Below are 27,408 nucleotides of genomic sequence, written 5' to 3' on the forward strand. Positions count from 1 at the left end.
AGAAATAATGCACACCCAATGTGGTAATATGTTCAAATAATTCAAAGGACCGGAGTCAATTATTCCTCTTATACCACGGTTACCACAAGCATTGCTCTGGTGCCTATTTTAAGGACATTTAAAAGGTTAGGTGTGTGATTTACAGAAAATTCATCAACACCCATGGAACATTTCTCAGAAATTAAGCATTCAACAGGCCCGTGGTATAAGTTTCAAATAAATTACTGTATGCAAAAATAAATCATATGTTTAGAAGTGTCCTGATTGCGGTGTTGTTTTAAAAACACAGACCTTAGTTTGGAACAATACAACCCGAAGGAAAAGTGAAGAAAGTCAAAACAGTAACAAATATAAAGTACCCACTTCGCAACAGAAGCCAATCACATTGCTCAGTGTGGTGTAACATTTGGAGCTATCATTTAGAGATTGCTCCTCTCATGTTTTTGTTCAGCTCTTGCCCCCCCCCTCCAGTGTTCACTCTCATGTCATTAACACCAGCTCTGGGGCGGAGTAGGGCACATTTATTTCTTCATATGGTGTAATGTGTCATCCCTTTCCCCCCTCCTTTTTCAATTCACTGAAATTTAGATTTCCACATCAAGGGAGCTGTGGCAGTGATGGAATCAAAGGCTCGCCTGTGGCTTTGAACCCTCCTGATGAAGAGATGAAAAGGACCAGGTTGCTGGAGCTCCTAGTGCTCACCACTCCAGGTCCTGTCTGGCCAGGTTTGCCTGGATGAAAGCCACCTCTCTACCCATCGCTTTCACTATCTCTTTTTCTTTCTCTCTCTCTCTGTCTGATAATTGCCATCTCTGGGTCTCTCAAACAGAGCCTCAATAGCTACATTTCATCTCTCATGGTGTCCCCTTTGTCCTGGCTGTGGCATGTGTCTTCCTAGTGTTTGTTTTAGGCTTTTTTCTCTAGACGTGATGCTCCCTGTGCCCTCTTAACTGGATAATTTATTATCAACAAAGATAAATGAAGGAGTCCTGTTTAATGGTAAACTGCTTTATCTGCTTGAAAATGTAATCATTTTGATATTGTTAGAATCTGCCGTTTCTGCTTAGCTGCTTAAAGTCCCCATAAACAGGAAGTTGCGATAGACTTCGTATTGTGACTGATTTCAGAGTGAAACATAATATTAAAAAAGGGACATGTTTTGAACTGTGTTTTGATATAGAAAAGTAGGCGTTTCATTTAGAAATTAAACTCGCATGTGACTGATAGTTGGATGGGGGCGGGGTTAACGGATTCTCTGTCCAAGTCGTCAAGCTGACGTCATAAGAGAACAATTGCCACAAGAGGGCAGAAGTACATTTTCAATTTTTGATTAAACTTAAAAATGCTGACAAAACATCATTACACTGTAAAGAATATGCATATTTGATCTTGGGCCTGCTTAAGGGTGTGATGGATCACAAAACTCACGGTTCGGATCACATTACGGTTTTTGAGGCATGGATCGGATCATTTTTTTTTGGATGAGCAAAAAAGGGGTGGGAAAAATCTAATAACAAATAAATTATAAACATTTATAAAAAATAACAAAGTTGCACATTAAGTAACGTCTAAAATTAGCATTAGGTACAGAAATAGAATCAAATAAATAATTACACTGTCCTTATTTTATGAAATAAATATAATCATTAGTAGGGGTGCGACGAGATCTTGTGAGATTAAATGTGTCTCACGAGATTTCTTGTGGAGGTGCTGGCCGTTTAAACTGCATTTACTTGATAACTGTCTTATTAGAGATTATTAACAATTATAAAGTTTACTAATTATTTAGTAAATTGAAAATTGTTGTAATATGCTCACGACTTGCGAATGTAATGCTCAGTTAATGATCTGAAATAAACCTTGATGATGTATGCAGCCTGCTTCTGTTTGACCCTTTTACAGTGCATGCATTATATTTGTCTTTTACTGCATTTGTTTTTTTGTTTAGGTTTCCAATAATGTTCCTTTGGGAACTCGTGTGAAGTCTGAAATGCGTTGTGTTTGTCTGTTGATCAGTGTCAGATGTGAAGTCTCAGCAGATTAAACCCTCACACAGAGTTTACATGATTTAATGTCTGCATGTTCTTGCTCAAAAATGACAGGGGCTGTATCATTTCTAGTGTAAAGAAATTGACATATATTAAATATTAATATGGATTTAAACATTGTTTGACTAAAAATAAGCGTTTCTCTCCGTCTAAATTGAAAGTGAAAGTGAAGACAGCGTCCGCGAGACGAGTCCTTTATCGCCCCCTGCAGGCATTTGGTATAATACATACATAATGCTTTTTATTTATAGGCCACAAAATGTTGTTTAATGTAACTTGGTTTTAATACTTTATTTGAACCAATTATTATTGCATCTTGGTTATTATGTAATTTTAAATGCTACTGCTCACTTGGGTCTATTTTTATTACCCCAAAATAACAAATTACTTCATTATCAGTTAGAAAAATAATTGTTAGGGCCAGTCCTTGATTAGTTTAAACATTTAAAAATAATGTGATTTCAGTTTCTTATTCATTTATTTTATCATTGAGGGTTTCTTAAAAAGTGTAAAAATATCGTCTCGTCTCGTTCTCGTGAACACAATACCGTGTTTCGTCTCGTCTTGTGGATTAAGTGTCTCGTCACACCCCTATCATTATTTTTATAGCTACAGAAATTAATTTCTCTGTCTCGGGTTGTCTGATTAACATTAATGACACCGACCAAAGTAGGTTAATTGAGATTACTGTCTCTTTAAGATAAGCACAAAATGGTTTCTGACACTAATCTATACATACACTTAAGACATAAACAAATGCTTTAACTGGAAAAAAATAATGTGGAGATCTTTTTTGTATGTGCCCTGTCAAGAACAGAAAGATTTTATGTTTGCTAGCTTTTTGAAACACGTCTCTCCGTGTGTGCACTTTTGAGTGCACTTAAACACACATTCAAACACAGACTGAGGGTGAATTCCAAACAGCGCGCCATAAATGTTATTTTTCAGTGCTCAGTCTACAGGGAGTGTAGAATTATTAGGCAAGTTGTATTTTTGAGGGATTACTTTTGTTATTGTACAACTTCAGAGCTCTTGGTCAATTCAAAATGTTAACAAACCCTCAAACATGAACATTTAAGTAGTAAAAGTGAAATTTTGGCTTTCTTAAGAGAATATTTCTATGTACATCATTATTAGGCAACTATTAGTGTGCAGAATTATTAGGCAACTAAATGAAAAACAAAGATTTTACAATCTCACTTGTTTTTTTTTAGCTGTTAAAGAATAATAAACAAACTCTACATTTACAAAAAAAAATTAATGGAGCTGGAGCTGGACCGGACACATTCAACCAAATGTGCATCTGTGCATACAGAAAGCTGTTCACTTTAGTGCCTTTTTGCAGTTAAAATGTTTAAAATCACTTGAATGTTAACATTTCTAAGCCTTTAAAACACGTGCAAATTATAAACTGAACCGAAACGTGGGTCGTGATCAGTACAGATCATGGATCAACTGCGATCCGTCACAGCACTAAGCCTGCTACATGTTTCAGTTCAATGCTGGCAAGAGAAAACATGCTGTATGTGTAAATAAGATGATTACTGTAACTACTGCATTTAATGTTGCATGTTAGTAATATATGAGCAAATAAAACTACCAAAAAATAACATTCCATTTATATTTCCATAAAATGTGTTATTTCTCCATAAAACACGTCAACCATAAAAAGAACATCAATGTTGGTTGACCAACATTTGCTATTTTTGAAAAAACTGATTCTTGCTCACTCCCTCTTCTCTACATAATAAATGCTATGCACTGCAAAACACAGGGAACATTTTAGACACAACAAAACCACACACTAAAGTTAAATGATGCATGTCTGTGAATAAAATGACCTCTGATTGGCCAATAAAATGCAGCAGCCTATAAACAGAGTTGCATCATTCCTCCTTGCCATCCACAAGCTCGGAGAGTGAAGCCGTTTATTGGCAAGTGAGGCCAGCCACCTCTCTTCCACTGAAAATTGAATGGTAAGTTGCACTAACTGTGTATAAGCCTTTAGTAACTTCAACATATTGAGTGCTGGTAAAAAAATAACTTTGATGGAGAGATGGGTGCACTAGTGCCCTTAAACTAATGTGCAATTTCACTGTAAATGGTTTTTATACAAAGCACTAGCTAAATAGCAAATTTTTCTATTTAGACAGAGGAGCTCTTATTAAGATAATATGTCCTTACAGATGGTTTGCCACCTGTGTGCTCAAAGCATGCTTCACATTTGTAATCAGATTTCCTCCTGTTTTCCATTTTAGCCTTAATGATAACAGGAAACAAAACCGATTCCCAGTTAGTATTATGATTGTAATATTTCTCATAAAATTACACCCTGTCCTCAGTCAGCGCCAAGTTAACCAGCACTTTTATTAGGCTGAAAAGAAGCTTTTGGATCGTATGGTTGAATATTGATTTTTCTTACAAAGCTTTAATTTGCAATAGATTTCTGTAACACAATAGCAGGAAGAAGCTATTACAGTTATTGTACATATGAGCATAATAGCCAATCGATACAAGAAGAAAACATCAAATTAATAAATGTAATTGATGTTACTGGGAACATTATTGAATGTCTATTTAATGTCCCTAGTAATACATTTGCTTCTTTTTAACTGCAATTGTATGCCTTGTACACATGTGACCATGAGATTAGCAGCAAATCAAAGTTTCACTGATTTCATATTGATTTCAATACAGTAAATCCCCAAAAAATTATTTACACGGACTGAATCTACTCTATTTCTCTTGGTTGATTTTTTCCGTCTTTCTTTTCTCTGTGATATCCCTTGGAAGCATTCACAGTTCCCTGATGGACAGAAGTGAGGCACAAGCTGACCTACGCTCGATGCCTGGCAGCCGGGAACATTGGAAAGAATATAAAGATACTAATCCGCCGGCGCTTCAGGTGGTCAGGTCACGCTCAGAAAGTGGGCAGAGCTCAAATGCAGACACAGGATCACTTCCCAGTCTGCCATTCTAAGGTTCATGAAGTTCATGTATGTTTGCATGCCTGCGTGGGCAGGCTCTGTAACAGGTGAATGAGGTGGCGTGCTATCTGCTTAAACAATGTGTGGCGGTTCCATAACGAGAAGATCAATGCTCAGTTACAGCGCACGGGTCACTGTGAAAATCTCCAGAGAAAAGATTAATTCAATCTTGCACGAAACAAGCAAAGAAATCATGGCCTCGCAAGGTTAGGCAAAACCCATATCAAGCACAAAAGAGCTAAAAGCAAGAATCCAGTTCCACAGAGATGAAAGTCAACTAACAATCTTCGTGCTGTTTATAGCTGGTATTAAGATGTGTCGGATCACAGGTGGACAGGAGAGACACATTCGTGTTTACACCTGGTATTTTTTCCATCTCTTTTGACCGCTTCTGTCCTGATTACTTTGGGGGATGGTCTGTGGGATAGTTCCTCTGCTTTCATTTTAACAAAATTAAGGATTTAAATTGATGCGCACTAATATTAGGTCAAAATCTATGAAATCCGTTTTTATTTTTCAAATTCCATTTTATTTATTCTGTTTTCTGTTTTCATTTTTCTGAATTCTGCTTTAATTGGTTAAATGGCAAATTTTACTTTTCAGGCATCTATTAAATGTAAATATATTAGTTAGGAAAATTGTCTATACTGTATTGCATTGCAATAAATACAAATATAAAACTGCAAAGTCCTCACTGTATGAATTAAATGTACAGCTGCAAATGTTGTTCAGTTAATAGTGTGTGATATTCATTTTGTGTGTGTAATTAAAGGAATAGTCTACTCGTTTTCAATATTAAAATATGTTATTACCTTAACTAAGAATTGTTGATACATCCCTCTATCATCTGTGTGCGTGCACGTAAGCGCTGGAGCGCGCTGCGACGCTTCGATAGCATTTAGCTTAGCCCCATTCATTCAATGGTACCAATCAGAAATAAAGTTAGAAGTGATCAAACATATCAACGTTTTTCCTATTTAAGACGATTAGTTATACGAGCAAGTTTGGTGGTACAAAATAAAACGTAGCGCTTTTCTAAGCGGATTTAAAAGAGGAACTATATTGTATGGCGTAATAGCACTTTTGGGAGTACTTCGACTTTTCAGGCGAGTCGAAGTACTCCCAAAAGTGACAGAGGGATGTATCAACAATTTTTAGTTAAGGTAATAACATATTTTAATATTGAAAATGAGTAGACTATTCCTTTAACATTTCTGACACAGAAAGCAGCAGGCTACTGTTACTTTAAGACCCAAGACAGACTGTACTGTTTCAATATAGTGATAAACATCCAGCTGTTTATATTCACTTAAACAAGAAAGAAAACTTAGTTCAGTGATGTTCCTCATGTTGTCAAAGGAACATACTGTATACGAGCTATAAATGCTTTTAAATAGATGTGAAGAGCATCGCGTTCCTGGGGCCTCATTTATCAACATTGCGAAGAAAATGTTCTATATTTTGACCTACGAATTAAATGTAGTATGTGTGTAAGTACAAAAAAATCGGAATTTATCAAACGTGCGCATGTGGTTCGTACGCACATCAGTAATCCTTGATGATAATAAATCCCACTTGTTCTTAAGCACCATGCTCGTGCATGTTCATGGTCATTTGCATTCTGAAACACCTCCAATGAACCATATATGGTCACAACACCTCCCTTTATAAGTCACGTGGTTGTGCTTTTTCTCTCACCGCAATAATGGCAAAGAGAGCAAAAAAGAGGAACTTTACAGACACAGAAATTGAGTTACTGGTGGATGAGGTTGAATCCTAATAACACATCCTGTTTGGTTCACTTAGTGCGAGAGGAATGACTAACAACAGAAAAAATCTGCATGGGAACATGTTACCAGTGCGTTTAATTTCGCTAGACCACATGCGCATCTACACCACAAAAGCAATCCCCTCAAATGCGTTTTCGACTACCTCTGAGTGTGGTCAATAGTGGAAGAGCTCAAAATGTTTCACACTACGTTTGCACTTGTATTTTGCGTTGCCCACTTGTGATCCGATCGACCAATTAGTTTCAATTAGTTTCAACTTGTTTCAATATCCCTGCTCGCTACATTAGAGAAGACCCGACCCGAGACAGACCCGAGAAAATAAGACCCGAGTCCGACCCAAATCAATGCCATTTTTACCTGACTGGACCTGAATGTAAACGGCACCGATGCGTGTGCAATCTACAGCCCTGAATGCACCAATCAGACAGAACGAAACCCCAGTGGCCTCGCAACCCATTTGGCCCGTTCCTCTATTTATTTTCCTTTGTTATCTGACGACGACACCGCTAAAATAAACATTTAAAATTGATTGACAGGTGTGTCTCAATGAAAAAGAACCTACCGCCAGCAACACAATGTCAGAAGCGCTCTTAGCAATCAGAGGAAGGGTAGGAAAGAGATATTACCACACACGCAAAATAGTTTGGTACGTCTCGGGTCCAGTCGGCAAAAACACATTTATTTTAAATTACCCGATGCCACTATTATTATACTGGACCTGTGTCCGAGGCACACGTAAAACTTTAAAACCCGAACCTGCTCGGGTCGGACCTCGGGTTTTCGGATCTAAGTGGACCTGTGAAGACCTCTAGTGTGCGTTTTCGGATAAGTAGATGTATTGTTATTATATTACCTTATAACATGTCTTTTAAATGGATTGAAAATCAATACTGAAGGTGCTAGGTGGTGAATAGCTTTAACAAACAGTATAGGATGAGATAAGTGGTGCAGTGTTGGGGCAACAAGCAAACCATTAAATGGAGCCACACCCACAAGTAGTGACATCATACTAGAATCTTATGAGAAGTATAATCAATGAGTTCTTGTATATTGATGGTATAATCAATAAGTTATTCTATTTGGGTGGTATAATCAATAAGTTTTAATATACCGGTGGGATAATCAATGAGTATATCAGATATGTAATCAATACAGTAAGTTCTAATATACGAGGTAAACAATGTCCAGTGTTGTGGATTTAACATTAACAGTAAAAGAAATGTATGTTTTCAGAGAATGTATTATTTATTACCATATGTTTTCTATTTTAGACAAAGGAAATATACATGTTATAAATGTGATAAAATAGGACACACGTTTTTAGAGGACAACACACTTTGTAGCAATTCTGTGAGTTAAAATGCACAAACCAAAAGAAATAATACCTAACAAATTATTTTATTTAAAAAAAAAAAATTAATTTAAATTTTATGGTGCATATTTTGAAGAAGAAACTACGTTATTGATGGATGTTACAAATCTGAAAGCTGTCCTTCATAAAAAATGTTCGAAAATTAAAAGACCTCACATGGGTATTTAAGCCACCAAATATTGACATCTGAGATATTAGTATGGTTAAAACATTTAGTAAACCTTTTCATAGTGGTTTTTTCATAGACCGTTGACATTGCATGGAATTATCTACATAACCAGGTTAAACCTGAGCAGTGGTATTGTTTTGGGAAGTTTAGCGCTTATTTTATTATTATTTTAAATAATTTAAATCAACCTGATCTCACAAAATACGTGAAATAGTCACGCATTATTTTGCTCAGTTTTGCGTGACATTGTCACGTATTTCCACCATTACGTGCTCCTGCCACGACTTTCTTTTCCGTGACATTTTCACGTATTGGTTACTCAACTGTTTTTTCTGTTTTTAAAACAATTGTCGCTTCGGTTTGGGGTTAGATTTGCTGTTTGCGTTAGGAGGTCACTTAAAGTATTGGTTTATAAAAAAAATTGTATGCTTTTTAAACCATCGTCGCCTGACATTAGGATTAGAGTTGGGTTTGGGTAAGGATGTCATTTTATGTAACAGAAAGTTGTTCTAACCCCAAACCGAAGCGACAAATGTAAGAAAATAGGAAAAACAGTTGAGTAACCAATACGTAAAACTGTCACGGAAAAGAAAGTCATGGCAGGGGCATGTAATATGGTGGAAATATGTGACAATGTCACGCAAAACTGAGCAAAATAATGGGTGACTATTTCATGTATTTTGTGAGATCAGGCTGTTTAAATTGTTGTTAACATTACACCAACAGTCAACCAACACAGAAAATTAGACTGAGACATAAAAAAAGAGAAAGCAACTGCACAGGAAATATTCTGAAATGAAGCTCTGTCCTAAACAATGTCTCAACCCTGCTGATATACAGTCGTTCTGTCGTGACAATTAGTGTGTTTTGCTTTTTGTTGTGTGAGACACTGATAACTATGATTATTATTCTATGTAAATAACTCCAATAAAAAGTCGGTGTAAATGCACTTCCGCCTGCCCTAGGCAGATTCGTCCATAAAGTAATTGGCTAAAAACGTTGTGAAAGGCCCCCTCACAAAGTCAGTGCCCCCGCAAAACACCTCTTTCATCTTATAGTCACAACACAAAACACAAGCGTTGCATCTGAAAGTATATTTGTCTACACCGAAAAATGCAGATCACTGTCACAGGAAGTTAATAAATAAATAATTCAACAGAAGCATCAGAGAGATCTTAAAACAACCCTACATCAGTCACCTGTTCAGTCTCACATTTTATTTTAGTTTCTTCACTCACGCCTGAGTATGGAAAAGACAAACCTGTTGTTTGTCATTCTGACAGACTTCTCTTAGGTGGCGCAGGATGCAAAGAGAGATTGGACACTGCAGAATGGAAAGGCAAGGGAGTAGCCAAGCACCCAGGAGGGATCACTCACAGTGGGATTAGACATTCAGACACAGCTGGGTACCGCTGTCTGGATGGCTCTCTATTGTGAGTGTTGCACTAGTGGGAATTTGCTCTTAAGTATGAAGTGAGAAAGGTCCAAGGGACTGAGAGGACACATGCACAGAATGGTGAAGAGCCAAGGGGACTAAAAAGAGATAGTGGTTACTCGGAGGGCACTGCTTTAAAAATACATAAGCTGGGAATATGGAAGTGCCTGACAATTGATTATTAGTGCCTGAGCTGAGATCACATTTGTAAAAAAGTAAAATTAAATGTTTAACTGACTTTCAATATTTTAAACTTTATTTGCATTTTGACAATGTCACATTATTAATGAATCAGTTAAGACACAGAGTGGCCAAAATGGTATTTATCATTTAAAGCAACACTATGTAGTTTCCATGTAAAAATGAAATGACTTACAGCTCCCCCATGTGGTTGAAAAGCACAACAGTGCCTGGTATCAGACACTCTTCTGCAGGCAGGGGGAAGGGCGGGGCTGTGTGCTCTACCCTCCACCGCCACTTTCAGAGTGTGCTTGTAGCAGCTAGGAGACTGCTCAGGTTGCAGCAACAGTACAATTTGTCCAGTTAAAAGTTGTTCTATGACTGAAATAATTTTAGAGACATTATTTAAAGGCGGAGTCCATGATGTTTTAAAGCCAATGTTGATATTTGAAATCACCTAAACAAACACGCCCTTACCCCAATAGAATCTGGACCTTCTGTTGATAGACCTGCCCCACACATACGCAACCCGGCATTTGATTTGATTTGATTGGCTATAAGTGTGTTTTGGTAGTCGGCCCGTCTCCTTTTCCAACGCGTTTTTCAAACATCGTGGACTCCGCCTTTAAAGGTAAAAAACTACATAGTGTTAATTTAATTAATTAAACTTACAGAAGATACTTTGTTTTGTATAAGTTTGTGCTGTGAAAATACTTTGACGTTAGTTTTTATATTTTTACATTTAGCCCTAATCTCACTGGAAGCATCTTGAACGTGATGTCAAATGGCGCGTTTCCCTAAGGTCAGGGTTGATCAATCTGCCTCAACTCAGAACTTGGACATCTGACTTCACGTTCCAGATGTTTATTTCCAGTGGGAAATCTCTGATATCTGAGCCATATATATATTTAGACTAGATTCACCTGATCCCAATCTGATGCATTTCTACATGTGGCATGGAAATGGATGCATTCCCATGTTCAAAACAGCTTGAAAAAGTGGAGTAAAATACATTAAGTTCAAGACACATTTTTAAAAGTTAGTCTACCAGACATGCCATCTTAAACTATCTTCCTTATAATCAAAGCACTCTGAACATATTTGTCAATAATTATATAACATCTATTCATCTTTGAATCTATCCGCATGTACAGGTTTCTAAAGAAGTATTTAAACAGCCTCACTTACATAGAGAAGACGCATAACAAAATAGCAGCCTTAATCACAAGGCTGCAGAAAAGCATTTGAAAACAGCGGCACAACACGTAAGAGTTTGCCATCTCAAGATTGTGTGATTTCTCTCAGGTTTGCTATATCTCTGAGCTGTCTGTAACAATGAAGAATGGGTTTAGCAATAGATTTTTTTATCTTAGAATAAAACTATTCTAGCAAACTAGAGGAACTGTGACGTGATCAGACTGGAGGAAACTGGAGCCAATCAGACCGGGGGAACCAGTAAGCGATCAGACAGGGGGAACTGGGATGCGATTATGCTCCGGATGTTACATTTGTCTATGTTGCTGTACTATCATGCAATTAGTAATGCGGGACATGTTATCAAAACTTTGTGATTTTTCTTCCCCGATACCTCCAACTAAAGGGCTCATTATAGTTGTGCGTACGTCCTATGGCGTAGCCGCGACGGCGTAGGATATGCGTCAGTTTCATATATACTTCTGCATCGTCGTCCGCACGAACATGCAAACACACATGCAGACCGCTGGTAGGCAGTTTCCACGCGTGTTGTGTATGTATGGGAAGACCAGCAGTGATGGAAGTAAATAAACAGCGACTTTTGTTGCAGTTTTAGCTAAATCACTCCTCAACTTGGCCCATCTTTGTTCTCACCGTCACAAACAGAAATACCTATGAGACAGTTTTTTTTACCTGACAGGCGAGGGTTCTAGTAGACCAATCACAGCGCTTGCGGTCTGCGTAGAAGTGACGCGCTGTTAATATTTTGGGGAGGTGCACATCGGGCTACGCAGAGCTACGCACAGGTTATGGATAAAGGGCGATTTATAGTCGTGAGTAGGTTCTACCCTATCTGTAGCCTGTGCGTAGCCTGCCGCGCACCTAGCAAAATTTTTAACAGCGCGAGTGAACCAGGAATCAGACTGAGGGAACCAGGAAGCGAGCAGACGAGGGGGAACTGGGATGCGATCATGCTCCGGATGTTACATTTGTCTATGTTTTTGTACTATTGTGCAATTAGTAACGCAGGATATGTTAGCAAACTTTAGCGATTATTTGTGAACATTTCTTTTAATTACAGTACATGACCGTAAATATTAACACATGATTGAATGTTACATAAAACAAATTATTATTTGTAATTAAAAACTTTATTAATGTAAAAAAAAGATCTGAATCACACACTGAAAAAAAATATTCTGTGCCTTAGTAAATTTAACTTAAAAGAAATTATTAAATTATATTTTAAAAACGTAAAAAGTAAAAATAACACAAAAAATTTAAGTTAATTCTAAATTAACAAATTATTGAGTGAATTTCACTTAATTGTATCATGTAAAATACACCCAAATTTGTAAGAAGGAAATTTTGTGTTGAAACGACTTGAATTATGTAAGTAAATAACTAACTAACTAGGCAGTGGGCTTGTACTTCCCAGCATTTTTTTTTTTTTTTTAGTTTGGTGGTTATCACCATTCAGAAGAGTGGTGCTTGTGTATAGACAATAGGTGACACAATGAAAATCATGATGTTAGCAGTAACTGTGCTTATGCCAGTACTGAGACCTACTGAGTCTCTTCTTACTTGCTAAACATAATGTGGCAGTTAAATGTGGAAAGTTAAATAGAATAAGAGATTAAAAAAACGATTGGATTAAACCATTAAATTGATCTGGTTGCACATAATTCATTTTAGTGTACTGAACATAAAAAATTTAGTAAATTCTACTCAAAATAATTGTGAATATAATTAATCTGAAATTACTTATAATATATAAGTACACTCAATTGATAAATTATAAGTACACTCAACTTAAAAAATATATCTGGAGTTAAAGGCAGAGTCCATTATGTTTGAGAGCCAATGTTGATATTTGAAATCACCTAAACAAACACGCCCCTACCCCAATAGAATCTGGACCTTCTGTTGATAGACCCGCCCCACACATACGCAACCCGGCTTTTGATTTGATTGGCTATAAGTGTGTTTTGGTAGTCGGCCCGTCTCCTTTTCCAACCCGTTTTTCAAACATCGTGGACTCCGCCTTTAAATAAATTAATTGTGTGCATCTTCTTTTCATAATAAAATTAAGTAAATTCAACATAAAAAAAAATTTCAGTGTACTCACACGAGCAGCTATGTTGGAAAATTTCTTACCCGTTTGTTTGAAGTAAGTCCTGAAATTTTTTTTTTTCAGAGAATTGGGAATAGGGACATCTCTAGCCCTTCACATGAACGTGCTAAACGGAGGGGTAGGGTAAAGTGTAGGAACCAGATTTATTGTATAGTATCACACTTACTGTATCTCAACACAACTCCCAAGAAATTTTAGGACAAAGAAAATTCAATGAACTCAAAGTCTCCTGAGCAATAAAAGTTTCCTGAAAATTTTAAAACACTGCTAGATTTTCAGAGAAGAGAAACATATTGCTTGCTATGATTTTGGGGCAAAACAGCAATATTTCAGCAGAGAGTGTAGGGACTTTCATCTTCATACAAGTCACACCTATCTGACAACATCTGCGACAGAACAAAAAGTAATCTCAGTGGACTCACTGGGAAGCACGTGTATTGACAATAACAATGGAAAAGTGTAGAAACTCATTCAGACACCATCCATGTACACTGACTGCTATCCCTCTTTGAATGCTGAAACAGACTGTTGTTCTATCACTCAACTTCTACACAGGGTCATGCAGTACAAGCAAACTTACTTTCTTCTTTTGCCTTTTGATTGTTCAAAAAAATTCAGATTTTTAGCTGTTAATCCTTAAAACGTGACATAAACAAGAAACAATCAAATTTTCAAACCGCTTCTTTGGTCTAAAGGTGTTACATTCCAGAAGCGCCTAAAATTGGCTATTCACACAAAGAATCCATAAAATTGTACAAATGTCTGATAAATCTCAGATCTTGACCGGTGCTAGTCTGTGCGAGGGTGTGTGGATAAAGGTGAGACCAGCCAGCACGCATGGGATTTGCAGGCTGAGAGATCAGCCAAAGGAGAATTTGAGAGGCAGAGAGCAGTGAGCCATCGATTTCACACAGTCTCTCTCTTTCTGTTTCGCTCACCACACCACCACCAACAACCAGCATCACTGTTTCACCTCTGCTGCCATAGCAACAGCTCTGTTGACTCGCGTTGCTCATGGGAGGATAACCGGCCAGAGGACAGGGAAAAGCTTCGCACCCAAACTGATTTTTACAAAACACATCAAAGACACTCAATCGTTTACATGCTCTTTTTGTCCATACACTGTACTACAAAACACATACACTAAGCCCACATATTCCCCAAATCTCAGCTCCTCTGAATCACTGCTTGTATAAATAAATGTTGCTTGTTAACTGAATAGCAGATACTATTGGGGCATTCTCATTCAGAGAGCATCTGAATGCATCTGTGTAGTGCAGAATGAGTCATCCCAAAAAAGAAAGACTGTATAAAACTGCATTTTAATTGAATATATGTTAAAAGTACAATTGTGTCAATGTCTAGGAGCACACTAACATATAAACTGACTACACATTACATAAATCACTTAACAACACAAATATATTTGTGTATTCTCATTAATGTACATCAGCCTATGTATTATATATGAGTCACACATTATAGCTGGATATAGATATTTGCATGTAAGCACATTTCATTTCCTGTGTCCTATAGTGACCACTGCAGCATACCATGCAGTGTGGTTTGGTTTTATGTTGGAAGATGAAGTGCTTGTTTGGTTTTTATTTCAGATGAGATAACTTGGTGCAATCCATCTTTGCTGTAGGTTGGACGCAGAGTGTGTTTGGTCCCTACAGCGGAAAAGAGCGTGTATAATAACCTCTTAAAGGCCCATACACTCCCCCACATACTTTATGTGCAGAGAGTGATGGATACTAGCATTAAATCCATGCAGCGACTCTACCGTTCCCTCCCTCTCTCCCACACACGCACGCATTTCCCTTTCTCATTCATCTACATTCTGTGCACCCTCTATCTGACGCCTGCTGCTTTTGCCAATGTCATCAGTCACATTACAGTGGAACAGAATGCTGGGGTAAAAAAAAAATATATATATATATATATATATATATCTTTTTTTTACTGTAAGTACCACTGCTGCACCGGAACAAGCTCTTTGCCTAATTTAATATGGGGTTAGGGATGGGGGGTTGCTAGCAAATGAGCCATGGTTCATTACACAACACTTATTCGTCCACAAAGTATGAATGTGAATGTCTGTGCTGTTATTTAATCACATCTTTGGGACTCTTTAGAAAAGCAAATGGTAATATAAAACAAGGATGAAGCCTGCATACACTAGATGACAGCAAAACAAATCAATGTTCAGGAAATGATGCAAAATTCATTCATTTATCTGCTTCTGTATTTACATCTACAAAATTGAATAGAAAATCAGGATAGAAAAGTAATTCACTGCAATACATTTTTCTATTTATCATTTCGTAACTGAACGTTTTTTAGACATTTGGTTGGGTGTGATGAATGGAAATAAATGGTGCTCTGGGTGTTTTAAGGGTGGTGTTCAGAGAGAAGGGGTAGTACCTTTTTATCCTGTTCTCTTATTCCTCTGGAGTTCTGCAACACTTGCATCCACTGGTGTGTGTCTATCACTTCTGTGCACACTTCACTTTCAAACATCCATGCTGGCCCAACAAGGGCCACTGGCAATTTTCAACAAAAAGAGAAGTCCCTCTGTGAATGGTGTGCTCATACAGAACATTCAGTACAATACAAAACACAAATATAATACATACCAAAACTATCATTTTCCATCTAGTCTATTGATGTCTCTTACACAAGGCACTGTTGGGCATTATTACAACAACTATTGATTTAATTATATTTCTCAGTAAAAACGGTAACGTTAGCTCGCTATTAGGTCGCGGCATCGCGTTTCTTTTGGTCTGTGCATATCACGTAAACACGTTAAGGTGGGTGAAGTGTCGGTCACCTAATTTACATAATTACATAAATAACCATACGCGTTTATAATGCTAAATTGTCTTACCCTATGCTTAATTTTTTCAATTCTTTTTAATGAATCGGTCGAATCCGTTCTTGAATCAGACTGAATCATTTGGGCAGTTCACTCATTTGTTTAGTTGTTTGAACGATGGCCGCAGCCTCCGGAGGTCGCATTTGTAGGCTGCATGCTTTAAGAAGACGTCTTATTTCAGAATATTAACAATTATAAAGTTGACTATTGTTCTTGGTTAATAGTAAATTGTTGTAATATGCTTATGACTTGCGAATGTAATGCTCAGTTAACTGAAATAAGCCAGGCTTGATGACGTATGCGGCCTGCATGCGACCTCTGGAGGCTGCAGCTTTCGGATTGAGAAACGGACGGAATATCTAAACTCACTGAATAGAAACGACAATTCCTTACCTTTTACTGCAAAGCATAAATAAATAAATTGCAGAAGGCACATGGGACTCGGCAATGTTGATTCATTTGAGTCGATTCTTTTTTATGAATCGCTTCAACGTTGTAGCGAATTTTGACTGTCTGTCAGAATTTGACTGCCGTGTTTCTGATTGGCTGATATACTCTGACGCTGCTGCAACCAGCTAGGTCCTTTTTCCTAAATCCCACCTGCTTAGGAATGGATACAGCAACTATTGATACTTCGACCATTTTAAAGATTCTATTTCTATAGAAAGTGTCATTTCTATAATCAAGAACGGAGATAAAATCTCGAAAGAAACATTCTGGACAACACCGAGTCAAAAGATTTACCAATCTTAAAAAGGATGCCAGGTAAGTTTTGATCTTTTTGTGGCTCTATACTTCTGACAGAAGTCTCCCACCATCAGAAAACTCTTTGTATTTGTAATGTTTGGCAATACGTTTATAAAGTTACATTTATGCCTACAGATTACATTTATTCAACATGCCATAGTCATATATTTAATGTAATGTTCTTATATGTGCTGACTGGATGACTAGTAGCAAATATAAGAACGTTCTGTGTAGTTTTCTGGCAGTATGTTGTTGCTAAGGTGTTATTGGTTTTCAGAACATTGTCTTGATTTGTGGTTGATGTGGTTATACACTTGACTTGGACCATGTCCAGCTGAGTCTAGCTGCAGACTTGCATGATGATGTTGTACCTTTGGTGATGTAGGACGTAGTGGATGTTTCGAGTAAGGGTTGTAAATAGTGCAACAACGCTATGCATTTTATGTAACTGTTAAATTGTACATTTTAGCAGCTTCTCGCATATTATTACTGTGAGGAAAACGTACATTATTTTGATGGCCTTATTGGTGCATGTTTTTGGTATGTTTCATTTAAGTGCAATTGTAAACTGCAATCTCTGTGTTTCATGCCTTTTCTTTATAAATGCACAGGGATGGTTTGCAAAATATGAAAGCAAAGTGCAGAAAACAGTTTACAAATACAGAAATACATGAAACACAGAGATTGCAGTTTACAATTGCACTTAAATGAAACATACCAAAAACATGCACCAATAAGGCCATCAAAATAATGTACGTTCTCCTCACATATATATATATATATATATTTTTTTTTTTCAAATAGGCCTAATATATTTAATTAAACTTTAAATATATTTCAAAATATGTATGCAAAGTGCAGAAAACAGTTTACAAATACATTTTTAAGTTTACAACCCATACAGCAAAAAATATATTTTTTCTTGGTCAAAATATAAAGATTTGACAATTTTTTTCAAAATATCCCAAAAATTGCCAAAAGATATATTTTTGACCCTTTTTTTATATTTTGAAATATATTTAAAGTTTAATTAAATATATTAGGCCTATTTGAAAAAAAAAATATATATATATCTATATATATTAGGGGTGTCACGATTTCGATTTTAAATCGAAATCGATCGAAATTAAATCACAGCTTCGAACTTCGAATTAAAAAATGGGATCGTCGATGCTGCCACGCCCCCATTTCACGTCCGGTCGGCTTGCCAAGCGAGGAAAAAAACTCTCAGAGATGCCTTTAAAAACATCTGTCCAGCGGAACGCGATCATATTTTAAAGACGAGGGATGCTACAACTCCTTGAAATGCATATCATAAACAGGATTACCAGTGATCTGACTTTGGACAGAGCGCAGCTCTCTGCACGTGCGCGATAGCGAGGGAGGCGCAAAGATGCAGCGGGTTATATTAAACAAAAGGATAGTTTGCCTCAGCTTGCATGAAACGCATAAAACTGAACAAATACGTAAGGGTTACTACTTTAGTTTATGTTCAGACGTCGGACAGATGCGAGCACGTGCACGTGAGACAGAGAGAAGCGCAGCTGCTTATTATGCTGGAGTATTTCAGATGCTATGAGTCCAAGACACGCGCATTAAGTCCATGTTAGAGATGCGCGGATGGACTATTATTTCATAGCCTGCACTGGTGTCATCCTAATTTACCACGTTGGAAAACTTATTCCAGGCAACCCTTTCTCACATTCTATTTCCTTTGTTTTTAATTCTCATTTTTTGAGTTTGCCACGTACCTCCTTCGCCAGCGTTGATAAGAGCTGTGTCAAAATGCGTCCTCATTTCTCCGCGCTGTTAATGATAGAACGAATGGATCCTTAACAGCCGAGGATTTCCCAAACAATTAAAAGCTTTATTAAATAAAAGTGTGTATTTATTAGAAAACTTTTTCTTGTCACTGTTTTAGTATTATAAGTTATGTTTTGTGTTAATATTATTCTGTTTATGTTGCGTATATTTCTAGGTTGATTATTTGATATGCTGTTAAATAGATTAATCTACATCAATGTGTCATATGTTCTGAAATAAATTAATATTTTTCTGATTACATATTTATTTTAATAAGTCAGAAATGTCTCCGCTGTTTTCTGCTGACAGGCGCGGTGGGCGCTACTGGGGGCGTGTGCAGCAGGTGACGCAAATTTTGGGTCCACAGAAGGCTAGACCGTCTTATTTCAGTTCTCTTCTTGAACTTCTGAGGCTGCCACTATGAAAGACAGAGATGTCGCATGCTTAGAAGGACAGAGCTAATAACAAGCAGTCGATCCGGCACCCGCCCGAATTTAATTAAAATATTATTTTTCGTCACGTCATCCGCCCGATCCATTAAGCCAACCGCGCATAGTCATGTGCGTGCAAGAAGGAATCCTCTCTCTACAAGCTCTCGCGTTAAGTGAAGCCCACAAACCCCCATGCGAGTTTTGCAATGTGCATGTTAATGTTAAAGTATTATAATAATAATAATAACAATAATAAATAATGGCATATAATTTTTGTCTAAATTATATGCCATATAAAAAATATGTAAAAATCGAGAATCGGATCGAATCGTGACCTTAGAATCGAAAATGTAATCGAATCGAGGATTTGGAGAATCGTGACACCCCTAATATATATATATATATATATATATATATATATATATATATATATATATATATATATATATATATTGCTGTATTGGCTATTGGCATGCATCACAAATGGCGTGTGAAAACACAAATGGAGGACACTATTCCATTTTTAGTACACCATTGTCATGTAACATAATGCACTGTATAAAAAGGTTATTTTTGGGCTATCCGGTGTGTGGGGGGTGTTATCACATTTGTTTAGGTTTTTAATTAGTCACGTCATGGTCACCCTAATAAAAGTTCATATTTTGAGCAGCTTTCCTAACACTAACACTGTTATTAGTGTAACCAGTGATAGAAAGAGCAGAATAAATTAAATATTTTGCACATGCAGTAAGGGTATTAATATGATGTCATGACCTGCCTCCATGTGGCTAAATCACAATAGAGAGTCTCCACTGGAGATGCATTTTTAGTTTGGCATTTTGTGTGTGTGTACCGGTATGTGTGTTACAGCCATGAATGCATGTTGTCTAGAGTGGAAGGTGTGTGAAAGTCAGAGAGAGTGTAAAAATTAAACCGGTGCCATATGAATGGAATCTATCATGTTGTTTACAAGGATAATGGGCTGACAAGGCAGCACATATAAATCATACAGAATAAGGGCATGTGTCAAACAAACAGATTAAAGAGTGCCGGTCACCATTCTATGCCTTGCCCCTCTCACCACTGTTTACACCATTCTATTACCCAAGCTCAACATAACTAAAGCACTTTTCACATAACAATTAATGCTCATTTGCATACCGGATTGCACCTTTTTCATCCTGTCCTTTCAAACGTTCTCTGAAAGTCAGCGGTTACCATGGAGACTAACTCGACGTAAGGCACAGATCATCCGTTAATGTTTGTTTTGTTTGTGCAAATTCAATTATTTTATTGGCGTCAGACAGTTTGAATAGTTTCTTTTAAAATGCACCACAGATTATTTTTAAATGGATTGCAGATCAGATTGATCTAAATTCCTTGATCATTTTGCTCAAAAAGAAGAAACAAAAACACTGCATGTAACGTTAAATAAATATCTTATTTTTCTCACCTTACCTGCCAACATCACACTTTCATCAGTGTATTAGCGAGTACAAGAGAAAATGAATGTCACATTTTGACCTCATAGCTATAATTTACAGAGTGTCTACAAAAAAGGTCAAGGCCTTTCAAACACTTCTTAATTAGCCGTCGCCTTTTCCCATTAATACTGCTTACATGGGAAAACTTCTAATGGCTTTGTTAGATGAGAAAAGCCATATTTAAACCATTATGTAAGCTGTTATGTACACCCTTTGACATAACAAATACCCTGTCATAACAGGAAATGATCATAACATATCAAAAATTGATTACACCAACCACCTAGAGGGTCAGAGTAGATGTTTGATTTTTATGTAGCTTGCCAAAAAGGTACTCATATTATAAATGAGTAAAATCATATTTCATACTAACACATAAGGGTAAATAAGGAGCTCAGATGCAAAACCTGCTAAGTGCGTCTGACATGTTTATTTGTAAATGAGCATTTTTTTAATCAGACTCTTGATAGATTCTGATACAAAGTGGTAATTCTGGATTAAGCCGATTTAAGGCAAAAAGTATTATGTGCTAAGAGCATTTGGTTAATATCATTATCTAATTTTTGACGGAGGTGGCGTTTAGTGGCTTTTTGCATGTAAGCTCCTCAAATATTACACAGAAAATAGACCTAAATGGCTGTGCACAGACTAAATTGCTATTTGAATCTGTTCATTTGTTAAAACTGCCTGAACAATATGATTCAGCACAAAAATCAGTCAAATGATAGATATAGGAATATGAAGCATTAGAGATATTTTTCACTGGAATGAATTAGACTAGACTAATTAGATGAATAAGACACCTTTAGCAGTGACATTATGTCAGTTTAGTGACATTAAAACTTCAATGTAGTGTTTCTTTCATGCTGTATTGCTACTTGATAGTTCTGCACAATGACATTTTGTTTATATGCAATGGGCTTTGCGCTATGAGAAATACTGGATGATACTCTGCATATTCCGCGATATATGACTATTGCAGATGAGCATCCTCGATACTTGTTGAGAAAACTACAAAACATGCTAGCTATCTGAAAGCTTACGTCTGACCTCAGTGTACATTTCTGCCAAAGCTTCTGTTGTAAAGCAGGGTTATATCAATAAAGAAAGACAGTATTGTTTCATCATGTATCCCATTGGAAAAAAGGTGTTTTATTAAAGGTGTTGTAGAATGTAAAACTGTACACTGTAAGCCCAGACTAGTTGATTTAATTAAAATAAATCATAGGAAAACTCATTGCCCTAAAAAAATTTAAACAAACAAGTAATTTTAAGTTAAATCTAAATTGCTAAATAGGCAATTCAAATTTTTGGTTCACTGAACGTAAAAAAGTCTTGTTTCCTTGTTAGATTAACTAAACATTTCCTGTTCTACAAATGGTCAGTTAACAATATGATAAACTTTATTTCACACATCTTATTTTTCACATAGTTTTATAAAATGTGTAATGTTAAGAGAACTCTGCACTCTTTGCTCCTGAAAAAAGAGAGCACCTTGCAAAGTAAAGGTAACATCAAGTAAAGCAAATGTTTCGACTTCACACAGAGACCTCAACAACACACAAGTCTCAATAATGGTGACCGTAATCAAATCTCATGAAGTGAAAAAATGAGCTCTTGACTTCACCACAAAAAATAATAAGCAACAATGATAAGAAAAAACAACAGCAGTAGTATAAATCAAGACGACAAACTGCAAAACAACACTCATATAACAGTAGCAGTTAATTTATGCATGCTGCAATGCATGATGATTAAACTGTTCAATTCCAGAGACTTAAATAAGCTAAAACAAATTGATTCAACTCAAAAGTTATTGTTGAATAAGAGAAATCATGCAATTTGTGCATTAAACTTAAACACTTGCGTAATGAAGGACATTTTTCAGGGTTTAGGTTAAAGGCGGAGTCCACGATGTTTGAAAAACGCGTTGGAAAAGGAGACGGGCCGACTACCAAAACACACTTATAGCCAATCAAATCAAATCAAATGCCGGGTTGCGTATGTGTGGGGTGGGTCTAAGGTCCAGATTCTATTGGGGTAGGGGCGTGTTTGTTTGGGTGATTTCAAATATCAACATTGGCTTTCACACATCGTGGACTCCGCCTTTAAAGGAATTGTCCGTTTTCTTAAAAGAAAAATCCAGATAATTTACTCACCACCATGTCATCCAAAATGTTGATGTCTTTGTTCAGTCCAGAAGAAATTATGTTTTTTGAGGGATTTTTCTCATTTTAATGGACTTTAATAGACACCAACACTTAACACTTAACTCAACACATAACAGTTTTTTTCAACGGAGTTTCAAAGGATTATAAACGATCCCAAATGAGGCATAAGGGTCTTATCTAGCGAAACGATTGTCGTTTTTGACAAGAAAAATAAAAAATGCACTTTTAAACCGCAACTTTTCGTATAGGTCCGGTCCAGTGCGACCTAACGTAAATGCGTAGTGACGTAGGGAGGTCACGTGTTACATATATAAAACGCACATTTGTGGACCATTCTAAATAATAAACTGACACAAAGACATTAATTAGTATCATTCAACATACAACAACATCGGAACGGTCCTCTTTCAACACACTTGGGGCGGAGTTTCACGTTCGTCCTCTGTGACCTCTTGATGTATTGCGTAAGGTCACGCTGACGCTTTCAGGACTGGAGGAATATGAGAAGTTGTAGTTTAAAAGTGCATATTTTTAATTTTTCTTGTCAAAAATTACAATCGTTTTGCTAGATAAGACCCTTATGCCTCGTTTGGGATCGTTTAGAGTCCTTTGATACTCCGTTGAAAAAATTGTTACGTGTTGAGTTAAGTGTTAAGTGTTGGTGTCCATTAAAGTCCATTAAAATGAGAAAAATCCTGCAATGTTTTCCTCAAAAAACATCATTTCTTCTGGACTGAACAATGAAAGACATCAACATTTTGAATGACATAGTGGTGAGTAAATTATCTGGATTTTTCTTTTAAGAAAATGGACTATTCCTTTAAGTGTACTTATTTATTTGGGTTAAATCAGAATGAGGGTTAACAGTGTATTTTCCTAGGCATAGATGAATAATAAGAATTCTGTACATGGTAATGACATATTGTGATCCTCAAACACGATTGTTTTCTCCTTCGAATGTAAACCTTGTGCATGCAAAAGGCCGCTGGAAACAGGCCAATCTCAACATAACACCAACTGTGACATTGCAGTCTATGTACGCCCCCGACATTAATTTACACATTTAAGCATATATTTATATTCAGGTATTTTTGTTTAAAATGTTCATATACATGTATTTTAAAAAGACATGGTGGCATTAGGTCATAGGGATAAATAATAGCTCCTGTAAGTTGTTGCCTGAACATTTTACCTGATTTTCACCGTTTACAGGACCTGCGTACATGAAGGCCTAAAAGTCCAAACTCAGGAACTGGTTTGATATTTCATCACGATCTGTGTCCAATTATACAGAGGGAGTGATATTTGAGTGAGTGTATATAAATATCCCACTGTGGATGTACTGTATAATACGGCACATCATGCTCTGTTCTGTCACCTGTGCCACTGTCTCTCTCTCTCTCTCTCTCTCTCTCTCTCTCTCTCTCTCTCTCTCCCTGATTCAATTTCTAAAACAGTTGAGCAAAGGTCTTCTCTATTCATCTTAAAATCCTTCCACCTTCATGCTTTTCCATGTATTTATTCTCTATTTTTTCTATCCCTCGTGGCCTCACACTGTATATATCCTTTATCTATTCATCTTTCAGTTCACAGCTCTGTTTCGACTTTGGGTGGTTTTATCTAGCCCTCCTTTAGTTTCCGTTTACACATCCTTTTCTTTTTTCCCTTCATCTCTCCCTACAGTTTCTCCACGTTTCTTTCATCCCTAAGTTTCTCTGTTCTATATTAGTACTGGCCATCTCTAGACGCAAGATCAGTGATGTACCTAATGGCCTAATTAGGAGAATAAAACACCACTCTACCAATACAATGGAAATGTCAGACCGCAAGCTATAATTTGACTTCCGAGTCGCTGAAAGGGCGCAGTGAATTTACCCCGGCGACGGGCAGCGGCTCAGCTGGGCCTTTTTCACTCACCTTTATCTAAATGTCACTCAGGCATCAGTGAAGAGGAGGGTGGCAGTGCTGAGATGGAGGATACGGGTGGTTGGTTTCCACATTGACTTACTAAAGGGGTTTTGTTGATGAGCACTAAAAAAAAGACCCGTCCTCTAAGACGAACTCACATGGTGATTAAACACAGGTCACCATTCTCTCCAAAACTTTCTAGAGGATCGCTCAAGCAAGCCCAAGGTGCTTTTTGATCATTTGAGTGCTCTGTAACTCTGACCGCTCAAAGTCGCATGGGTTTGTGAATAACTGAATTAATAGATGCGTTCACGCCACGGTAGATGCATGACAGTTCTGACCTGTGCAGTGCCTGTGAAAATTACAACATTACCGTAGCCTTTGACTAGCTAAATGTCCAGGTCAGTGTTTGGCATCACGGATGAATAAATGTTGGAAAATGGCTAAAAAATTACCCTTGAAACACTGAGCACTTCCATGTACAGATTGATGTACACAACCGCATACCATCCTGCAGGCTTTGAAAACAGGGAGTCCTGCGCACATAAAGGAGATCGGATCAGATTGATTGATTCCCGATTGCAAAACCAACTCTTTGAAGCTATCAGAGCTTTACAAGCGAAAAATAAAGTGAAGACACAGAATATTGAAGAAAAGATTAAAAAGTCAATTTTAATGTGTAGAGGAAGGAATCTGGTGGAAATCGGATCGTACATTATATAACAATTCACAATCCGACAAACTGTATCTCTTATGAGGTAGCTGTCGATATGTGATGGTTGAATGGGCGGGAATGAAATTACTTACTGCAAGTTACAACAGCAGAAAATAACTCGTACAATGAATGAGCTATTGATGAACTACAAACACAAGATTCATTTCGTATTCTTTGGAGGATAGGTCAAACTTAAAGTGACAAACTGCTTCTTCTAATTTGCTGTGGTGTGTGAAAAACACAAACTTCTCTTATTGGTGTGCAAGCACTGATCACTGATCCATTTCACAGGATGCATGTCATTATCAGATCAATTTGTACATGGAAACCATCTTTTTTGGAAATGAAAACCCAATTAGTACACTGGAATTCCGTTGGAATTAATGAAAACCCAATCTTTTTTTTCTGAAAATGGGTATTCCAACGGGTATTCCCAGAAGGCATCACATATGTCAGTGCAAGCTGATTTCAGTTAGGATGGCTCAATCAAGCATTTTTGTCTTAGACTAGACTTAAGTCCTGTCCGGGAAGCCACCCTGTAGTGTTTAAAACGTTTTTGAAAACAGTCATGTTTTTATGCCTGGTAGTGACACAGAAATCACACACATCATTAGTAGGTTCTTCTGAGCAAACATATTAATAGTTAAAACCATCCCTCTCAGCTGGCTTTCCTACTGAAAAAACAGCATCCCAGCAAGACCAGCATATATTGTGTTTTGGTGCTGGTTTGCCAGTGAACACCAGTTAAACCAGCACCAAACCAGCATCAGCACCAGCTAAACCAGCACCAAACCAGCATTAGCACCAGGATACCAGCACCAAAAGACAACATACTGTATGCTGGTCTTGCTGGTGACCACTGGCTAAACCAGCATCAAACCAGCATAATTCCCATTAACTTCCGGTAAACTCCGCTTAGAATAAATAACAACAAAGTTCTTTAAACGTAGTTTATTTATATAACAAGCACAAAAAACAACACATAGATTACCTAGGAAACCAAAACATTTGTTATTTTCGGCGAGGCATTTGTTCAAGAGATAAGTTTAGCAACTAGTCAGACCATTAAAAAAATGAAACCGGAAGTAAGGTTCGGATCCAGACGTGTATCACGTGCGTCCGATGAAACCGTCTATATAGTTTTGGTAAAAAAAATTGTTTTTTTTTAGCAGGACGTAGAATAATGCCGTCCACAGATGGTTTCATCAGACGCACGCATGTTGTCACGGTTACACATCTGGATGGAACTTAACCTCCGGTCTCTGTTTGTTTAATGTTGTGGCTAGTGGCTAAACTGAACTCTATAACAAATACCTTGTCAAAAATAACAAATGTTTTGGTTTTCTAAAGACGAGGGAAGACTGCGATCATGGATCACTGCTATGTAAAGGGAGGTTTGTTTTGGTGCTGGTTTGCTAGTGAACACCAGTTAAACCAGCACCAAACCAGCATCAGCAGCAGCTAAACCAGCACCAAACCAGCATTAGCACCACCATCCTATGCTGGTCATACCAGCAAAACCAGCATATGTTGTGTTTTGGTGCTGTTTTGCTAGTGAACACCAGCTAAACCAGCACTAGCATAAGCACCAGTTAAACCATCACCAAACCAGCACCAGCTAAACCAGCACCAAACCAGCATTTGCATCAACATACCAGCACCAAAAAACAACATATGCTGGTCTTGCTGGTGACCACTGGCTAAACCAGCATCAAACCAGCATAATTCCCATGCTGGTTTGATGCTGTTTTTTTTTCAGCAGGGTTCCAACTGTACCTCAAGTTGAAGTGTCCAATTCAGCGTGTACGTAGGCTGGCCGGTATATTGAGTTTTGGTAAAAAATCAGTTTTTTTTAGAAGGACGTAGAATAATGCCGTCCACAGATGGTTTCATCAGACGCACGCATGTTGTCACGGTTACGCATCTGGATGGAACTTAACCTCCGGTCTCTGTTTGTTT

General features: G+C 37.2%; 1 protein-coding gene across 1 annotated transcript in view; it reads left to right on the forward strand.

Annotated features, from left to right (window-relative positions):
• The first annotated feature begins 16,799 nt into the window (after nucleotides 1-16,799).
• pcdh1b (protocadherin 1b) overlaps nucleotides 16,800-27,408 on the forward strand; it is a 188,809-nt gene continuing 178,200 nt past the window's right edge. The window contains exon 1 of the mRNA XM_073854338.1: nucleotides 16,800-16,955. The gene's annotated coding sequence lies outside the window, so the exon portion shown is untranslated. The remainder of the gene's footprint in view (nucleotides 16,956-27,408) is intronic.

Source organism: Misgurnus anguillicaudatus, chromosome 16 (assembly GCF_027580225.2).
Source record: "Misgurnus anguillicaudatus chromosome 16, ASM2758022v2, whole genome shotgun sequence".
Classification (NCBI taxonomy): Eukaryota; Metazoa; Chordata; class Actinopteri; order Cypriniformes; family Cobitidae; genus Misgurnus; species Misgurnus anguillicaudatus.